Source organism: Echinops telfairi, unplaced genomic scaffold (assembly GCF_000313985.2).
Source record: "Echinops telfairi isolate 266 unplaced genomic scaffold, ASM31398v2 ScPeMD7_70;HRSCAF=299, whole genome shotgun sequence".
In the NCBI taxonomy this organism is placed as follows: Eukaryota; Metazoa; Chordata; class Mammalia; order Afrosoricida; family Tenrecidae; genus Echinops; species Echinops telfairi.
In genome coordinates this window covers 39,154,340-39,162,994 of record NW_022103968.1, presented here as the reverse complement: position 1 = coordinate 39,162,994, position 8,655 = coordinate 39,154,340, and the positions used below count along the sequence as shown (strand labels likewise).

Below are 8,655 nucleotides of genomic sequence, written 5' to 3'. Positions count from 1 at the left end.
CCACAAACTCATAAGAAATATACGTAAAATGAAACAATATATTGCCTGGTCCTGCTGGGTTATGGGCCAGGCTGTTGTGATCCATGGGATATTATAAGACCAACAACATCTTCATGGCGAATATCTTTGTTTTCAACAACATAAATGGCAGTTATACATGTGGACCTTATCAGCTGAAATTCTCAAGAATCAAATTGTCTCTATCTCTGGGAAGGAACAGTAGAAAAACTCAATGTCAGCAACCAGAGCAAGTCAAGGGGCTGACTGTGGGGCAGATCACCAATTGCCCATATGTAAGTTCACACTGAAGCTGAAGAAAAATAAAACAAGTTCCTAAGTGCCAGAGTACAACCTTGAGTATATCCCACCTAAATTTTGAAACTATCTCATGAATAGATTTGATGCATTGAACACTAATCATAGACAACCCGAACTGAAGCACTGCAAGATGATATCAAGACATCAGATGCAAAAAGAGCAAAAAATCATTAAAAAGACAAGAAATAAGATTCAATTGCATGTCAAAAGAGGCTCTGAAACTTGTTCTTGAACGTGGAGTAGCTGAAGCAAATGGAAGAAATAAATGAAAGAATGAAACATTTCAAAAGGCAGCTTGAAAAGACAAAGTACAGTATTAGGAGTATTATAATGCACATATGTAGGGATACCACTCCTCCCACCCCCGGGGGGGGGGGGAAAACACAGAAAGAAACCCTGCTGGGCAGAGCTTTTGTAGTATGCATTTCCCCCATGAGGCAAGCATCAAGCAACTTGCTCTGAGTAAGTGCATTCAGTGGCATCCCCTGAGAAATTTCTCTCTGGGCATAGTCAATTTTTTTGTAAACACAGTTTTGCTCAGCCCTCGTTTTCTTGATGGTTAATTTAAGAGACCAGCAGTGTGAAGCTGTGAAATTTTGTTTCCTGCTTAGGAAAAATGCTGCAGAAACTGTTGTGATGTTGAACCCAGCTTATAAGGACAGCACTATGTGAACAATTCAAGTGTGTGGGCAGTGTTCTCATTTCAAAAAAGGTGAAATGTCTGTTGATGACAAACCTCATTCTGGACATCTGTCAGCTTCATGAACACAAGAAAATGTCAACTCGTAGTGAATTTAAATTTGTTCCACCAGGTCAGACTGTTAATCAAGCTTTCTACTTAGAGATTCTGAAAAGTTTGCATAGCAGTGTGCAATAAACAAGGCCTGATTTGTGGCAGATGGAGGACTGGTTTTGCCACCATTACAATGCACCTGCTCACACAGCCATATCAATGTGCCAGTTTGGGGCCAAAAAACAGTATGCTTCTATTGCCCCACACACCTGACTCTCCTGACATCGTTCCGTGTCACTTTTTTTTTTTTTTTACTGTTTTACGTCAGGTTTATTAAGGTTTAGCTTACATACTTACATAACTTACATACAATTACGTACAGTTAGCTGAGTTTTAACAAATGCATCATCCGGGACAATCCAGCACCATCAAGTTCACCAGGCCCCTTGCAGCACAATTTTAGTGCCTTACTGGATGTTTCCATGTCTTTACAACTCAGTCCAAGCACAACAAAGAAACAGTCATTTAAAAGCTACCTAACACAAAACTAACTGGGGAAAAAAGGATAGAAGCCATAATACACAGCGTGCTGTTTGTGACTTGAAGCATAGCATTTTGAGAATTTTACTAACCCTTCACAACGGCTAGACTTTCCCACATTCTTGGTTGGATCAAACCACAGAATTTAAAGTCTTCTTTATCCCTCAGTGAATGAGTCCCAGAGCTGACAAAAAGAAATTATTTAAGTCCTATCACAGTTTTCCCAAACTTCTAGAACTCAAGATTTGCCAGGCGGAAGACACTGTCTGGTGGACAATTATAAAACTCAAACAACTTGGGGTACACTAAGCTTCTAAAGCGTTCATTTTTCTCAACTAAAATAAAGTATACATTTGTTCTCACTTCTATTCATTTCTTGTTCATTAGAACGCCAAAATTAAGTTTGGTATATAAATCCCAGATATGTACCATAGGTTTAAGCTCTATTAGTTTTTATTGCTATCTCCATCATAAATTTTTATTAGGCTGCTCTAGACAAAAACATTTACCGTGCAGAATAGTAGCTTCAGCTAAAACAGTCTCTGGATTACTTATATATCAGTGGTGTGGTCCAAATCAAGGCACTGTTTTATGATATTTGAAATTATCAGATAACTTTATTTGCACTGAAAAAAATCTTAGATCCTTTGTTATAAAAAAAAGTGTCAGAGTACTTCTAGGTAGGATAGAAAGTAGTATTTCTAGGTTAATAGACGGGACTTTGGAAATGTTCAACACATTTTACAAGCGTGGTGAAAACTAGAGTATTTACAGAAAACATTGTCTACCTATGCACTCAGTGGCACAGGCTTGGAGATGAAGACCTCAGTACATGCTGGCACCTCAGAAACAGCCCTCAAAAAGTTTTATTTTCTTGGATTTTGGATTTTAAGTGGGTCTAAGATCCGTCTTCATCCTCAATCTTGGGAGTCAAACAGTACTTTAAGTATCCCATGTCAGCAATTTTGTGTTCCGCAACGAGGGGTCCGTCTGCAGACACACTGAGTCTTACTGTAGAAGAGAGGAGGGGATTGTGTAAAGACGTTCAATGCAAAAGTTAGTTGAACTGCTCATTCATCTCTATGGCAACAGCCTCCTCCTCGTCTTCAACATTACTCGTTTGCGACAACTTAATATTTCCATTTCCGAGTGCTCCACTTGCAGAAATGTTCACTCCATCTTTCGCACAGGACATGACAACAGCATCTCCAATATGACTGAGATCTCGGCAGATACGGTGACTTCACCAGAAGGCATCTTTACTACACAGCTATACTCCTGCTCTGGAATTCCAAGTTGCTCAGCATCTAAATCCATCAACTTCGTTTCATAGTCTGAAACTTTTTCTTGGTTTGGTGCTTCAAATACTAGTGCCAACATGTCTGCGCTATTGTCTGCCCTCAGTGTGATGATGTCTTCATTGCCAGCACACATTAGTGCTTTGGACACGCTGGTGAGGCTCACGACCACGGCCAGGTGGCGGTCGCAGCGGTAGGTATCAAAGCCCTCGGAGCGCAGAGTGAGTTTCACCGGGGAGACGTGGGACAAATCCATGCTCTGCAGGTTCACGCCACTCGTGCTGATGTCCCAGCAGGCCTCATTGATGAGATCCTTCAGAGCCTCCAGCACTTTCTTCAGGATGGAACCTGGACTAGGCGCGCCTCGAAGATGGTGCTGAAGTCACAATGACGTGGCTACAAAGGGTGGAAAGTATGATGGACTAGCAGGCTAAGGCCTCACAAGGGTCAGGGACCCCGAAGTTGGAGACAACCAAGGAGCACCCCGTGCCGCTTGTTCTTGTTTCCACAAATGAAGAGGGCCGTGAAATGACAGTGATTTGATGGCAAACAAGAGGTGAAGAAAAAACAAGAGAGGTGCTTCTGCCATCCAAACAGATGACTCTGAAAAATGTTTCCAAGAATGGAATCACAGATTTGATGAATGTATTAAGTGTGGTGGAAAGAGAGTCCTTTGAAGGTGATAAAGTGGTTTTTTGTTTTAAAAAATTTTTTTAAATATAAAGTTTAGGGTGAAAATTCCCAGTTTCTTTGGTTTTCCACTCATTTCATAGTCTGAAACTTTTTTCTTGGTTTGGTGTTTCAAATACTAGTGCCAACATGTCTGCTGGCACTAGTTAGAAAACCAGAAAGGGAAAACATCCTGAGCATATCTCAAGATGAAGAAAGAATTCAAGCCTCAAGTTGAAATATTGAAGGATTCTGTGGACACAGTATTGACCGAAACCACAAAACAAGATGGAAAAACAACCTAGTATCACAGTGCCAAATAGAATTAGTTGATATCCAATGACTTCAAGGGGTTGATCAAGAACTAATGGCATTAAGGAGAAAATCCAAGAAACACTGATGGAATTAGTGAAAACTTTTCCCTGTAAACCAAGTCCACACGTGTCAGTGGCCAAACTCAACCCATCTCTTTATTGCTGCATTTCTCTCACTTCCACTCAACAGGTAGATCTAGGTGGTCACCTAGCAAGCATTGCAGCCTGCCCTCAGGCTCTCTTTAATTTTCAGTCCCAGAGAGGAGTTTTCTTCGTGGTTCCAGAATTCTTTCCAGCTTCTGACAAAGACCATTGGTTCCCGAGTACTCCAAAGCACTGGGTAGGGCATATCTTTTCAAAGCTTTCTTTATAGGCATGGCCTAAACCCATCTAAAGACCAAATTTTAATGGCTGAAAACAAGTGGGCTTACAAGCTTTCTATTTTCATATTTCCCTTATTTTCCGCAGAAAACAACTGAGTAAACACTGTGGCTTTATCTGACCTCTGGCTAGACAAAGAAGAAAAACTTCCATGAGGGAGAGGTCAAACAAACATCCACTCTCCATCCTATGATTTGTTTCTCCATTACCCCACCCCCAAGGTACCATAATGTGTTAGTCTGGGTACATTAGAGAAACAAATCCACAGAAACTAATGTATAAGAGAGAGTTTTATATAAAGGTTAAGTGTGCATCAAGAAAACATCCCAACCCAGTGCTGCCAAGCTCACAAGTCCAACATTAACCCATTAACCCATATGTCCACCACCAATCCACAAAGTCCTCCTCCATCTCACAAAACACACACAATGATGCCAACTGCAGGAGAAAACCCAAATCAGTGAATGTGTAAGCATCTCAGCACTGGCAGGGGTCTCTCTACACAGCTGCTCCAGCATCCAGGGCTGCATCGGGGTAGGTCCATGTGGTTTCTCCTCGGGGATGTCCTGCAGGAAGTGAGCCTTGCAAGCTAAAGCAGGGAACTGGCTAAGGCAGCTGCACCCTGGTCTGACCATCACAAAGCAAGAGACACAAGAACTAGAAAGGCAAGGCTGACGGAGCCATATATCTCTCCGCCCTTCAATTAACTCCACATGTATTTATCGGCCAGGTTGGCACAATAAACTTACTCAAATAAGGTTCCAGGAATCAACATAATGCCAATTGAAATGGTACCACAAGCAGATAAAACATTGGAAACATTCACTTGTCTATATCAAAAAATTTGGAAGGCAGCTACGTGGGCTAACTACTTGGAAGAGATACATATTTGTACCCATTCCAAAGAAAGGTGACCCAAAAGAATGTGGAGATTTTCCAACAGTATCATTCATAGCACATGCAAGTAAATGTTGCTGGTTATCATACAAAAGTGGTTGTAGTGGTACATCAACAGGGAGCTGCCAAAATTCAAGCCAGATTCAAAAGAGGACATGGCATGCAGGAAGACATTGTTGGCATCAAATGGACCTTGGCTGAAATCAGAGCATACTAGAAAGATGCTTAGTTGTGCTTTGTTGACTATGCAAAGGTAGTGAACTGTGTCGATCATGACCAACTATGGATAACATTGAGAAGAATGCGCATGTGGCACCTGTACATGAACCAAGAGGCAATTTTTCTATAGAACATGGGAAATAGGTGCCTGGTTTAAAAATCAGGAAAGGTGTGCTCAGGGTTGTGTCCTCTCACAGTCATTACTCCACCTGTATACTGAATAAATAATTTTAGGAGATGGACTACATGAGGAAGAACACCATATCAGAATTGGAGGGAGGCTTATTAACACCCTGTGATATGAAGATAACACAACACACAACGTTGCTTGCTGAAAGCAAGGAGGGCGTGAAGCACTTGCATATGGAGATCAAGGATTGCAGTCTTCAGGATGAATTGCAACTCAATGTACATGAAACCAAAATCCTAACAACTGGACCAATAGATAATGTCATGACAAATGGAGAAAAGGTTGCTGCTGTAAAATATTTCATTTTGCTTGAGTCCATAATCAATGCTCTTAGAAGCAGCAGTCAAGAAACCAAAGGGTACAGTGCATTGAACAAATACGCTGTACAAAACCTCTTTAAAGTGTTAAAGAACAAGGATGTCCCTTGGAGGACTTTGGTGTGTCTGATCCAAGCCTGGGTAATTTCAATAGCTTTATATGCATATGAGAGTTTGACAGTGAATAAGGAAAACTCAAGAAAAACTGATGTATTTGACTTATGATGCTGATGAAGAAAATTGAAAGTAAAATGAACTGTCAGAAAAACAAATGAATCTGTCTTAGAAGAAGTACAGCCAGGGGACTCCTTAGAAATGAATAAGGTAAGGTATTAGCTGGCGTACTTTGGACAAATCATGAGGAAAGATCAATTGCTAGAAAACGTCATTTAAAAAAAAATTCATTGCCATCAAGTCAATACTGACTCATAGTAACCCTATAGGGCAGATAGAACTGCCCTTGTAAGTTTCCCAGATTGTAACTGTTTACAGGACTAGAAAGCTCTGTTTTCTCTGAAAAAGCTGCTAGTGGTTTTAAACTGCTAACCTTGGAGATCAAAGCCCAACATGCCATCACTACGCCACAAAGACTCATCATAAACTGTTTAAGGTTTGGTAAAGTTTCAGTGAAAAGAAAAGAAATTCTCAATAAGATGGATTTGGACAATAGCTACAACAATAGCACTGTGCTTTTTGTGGCTTTTCGTGGGATCTTGCTCCTCCTTGAGGGAGGATAGTACAATAAATCCCTGTGTTAGGGCATATGACTTCTCATAAGAATGCTTTAATATTATGTAAGTTTACTCTCATATTAACGGAGCAGATGGGCATTTGTTATAAAAACACTTTGTTCTAAAAACCTGGCATTCAGCCATGCTCACCTTCCTGACAATTCCTGAAGTCAAAATGGGTGCATAAGCAAAAGTGGAGAAGAAAGCTGATGGTGTCCCACTATTAAAAGATATAGCGGCTGTGGTAGTTATGTAATCTATTGTCAATTTGAGAGGATTGCAAGTGAAGGGGGTGGAGTCTAGCCTGTCAATCATTGTATAGCCAAGGCATGGCCTTCTCTTGAGAATTCTGGGAACTCCTGTATTTCCTCATTGGAGGTGGGAGACACTCTCTCTTGGCTCACTCCCTTGGAGACTCTCAATTGACAAGACTCAGGACTCACTCCCTAGAGATGCTCTACTGACAAGATACATGGCACTACACTGATAGACCCTGTGCCCTAAGAACTAGAGGAGCCATGTGGAGACCCCTGCCAGTGCTGAGATGCTTCTACCACTACTGGATCCACAAGACTTTGCACCCACTGGTCTGTGATCTTCCTGCATTTGGCATCATTGCATGTGTTTCATGAGTCTGAAGAAGATTTTATAGATTGGTATCGGACATATAGGCTAATATTGGATTCATGAACTTGGTCTGGACTGGGCTGGGATGTTTTCTCAGTATTCAATTGTTCTTGTATATAAAGCTCTTTCTTATACATATGAGAATGTCCATGAATTTGTTTCTCTACTTTATCCAGACCAACACAGGATCTGGGGTCTGAAAGGCTTGAAGTTAAACAAGCGCCCATCTAGCAGGGAAGCAACAAAGCCCACATGAAAGAAGCGCATCAGCCTGTGTGATCACGAGGTGTTGACAGGTTCAAGTATCGAGCATCTGAAGACCCCAAACAAACATATATATCGATGTAAATGATGGGAGTCACAGTGGAGAACCAAAGCCCATCTGTAGACAACTAGACATTCTCTCACAGAAGGGTCACAAGGAAGGAATGAGGCAGCCAGGGTGCAGCATGGCACCGACAGAACACACAACACTCCTCTGGTTCTTTAATGCTTCCTTCCCCTCACTCCCATCACCCCAGTTCTACCTTACAAATCTGGCTAGACAGAAGCATGTACGCTGGTACAGGTAAGAGCTCTTGACACACAGAATTCAGGACAGATAAACCCCTCAGGAACATAATGGGAGTTGCAATACCATGAGGGTAGGGGAAAGAGAGGGAGAAGGGGAAGAAATGGGAAACTGACTGCAATGATGGATATTTAACCCCTTCCTCCCAGGGGAGCAAACAACAGAAACGTGGACGAAGGGGGACAGAGGACAATGTTAGATATGTACAATTGTGTTTGATAGTTGATGTATGGATTGTTATAAGACTGTAAGAGTCCCCAATAAAATGATCTTAATAACAAAAAGAAAAAAGGTTTACTCTAAGTTTGAAATTATTGAACTAAACCCTCCAGACCGAAAGCAAACTTACCGCTATCAAATCAATTCATACTCAAAACAACCCAGAATAGAACCAATCCATTTGTGTTTCAAAAACTTTAAATGATTACTGCAGTAGAGAGAGAGCCTCCTCTTTCTCTCTGAGCAAATGGTGGGTTCAATCACTGACCTTGCAGTTAGAAGCTCAGGTGAAACCCACTACACCCACCAGGTGAAATAAACCCTTCACCACAGTCACCTTCATTTGCTGTTAAGTAACTGAAAAGGTGTTAAGTAACTGAAAAGAGTTTAAGCCTTCCCTTACAATAACCAAAAACAAAGTAAATCAAACTCACTGCTGTTGATTCTAGCTAAAAGAGTTCCTGAAGTCCCAAACTGGGAAACTTGGAAACCAAAATAATAGGTTTGGATTTGTGTTAGGCAGGGTTATCTAGAGCAGTGGTTCTCAACCTTCCCAATGCCACGACTCTTTAATACAGTTCCTCATGTTGTGGTGACCCCCCAACCATAAAATTATTTTCATTGCTACTTC

At 41.2% G+C, this 8,655-nt stretch overlaps 1 pseudogene; it reads right to left on the bottom strand.

Annotated features, from left to right (window-relative positions):
* Positions 1 to 2,489: 2,489 nt before the first annotated feature.
* Positions 2,490 to 8,655, bottom strand: part of LOC101640347 — a 16,434-nt pseudogene continuing 10,268 nt past the window's right edge.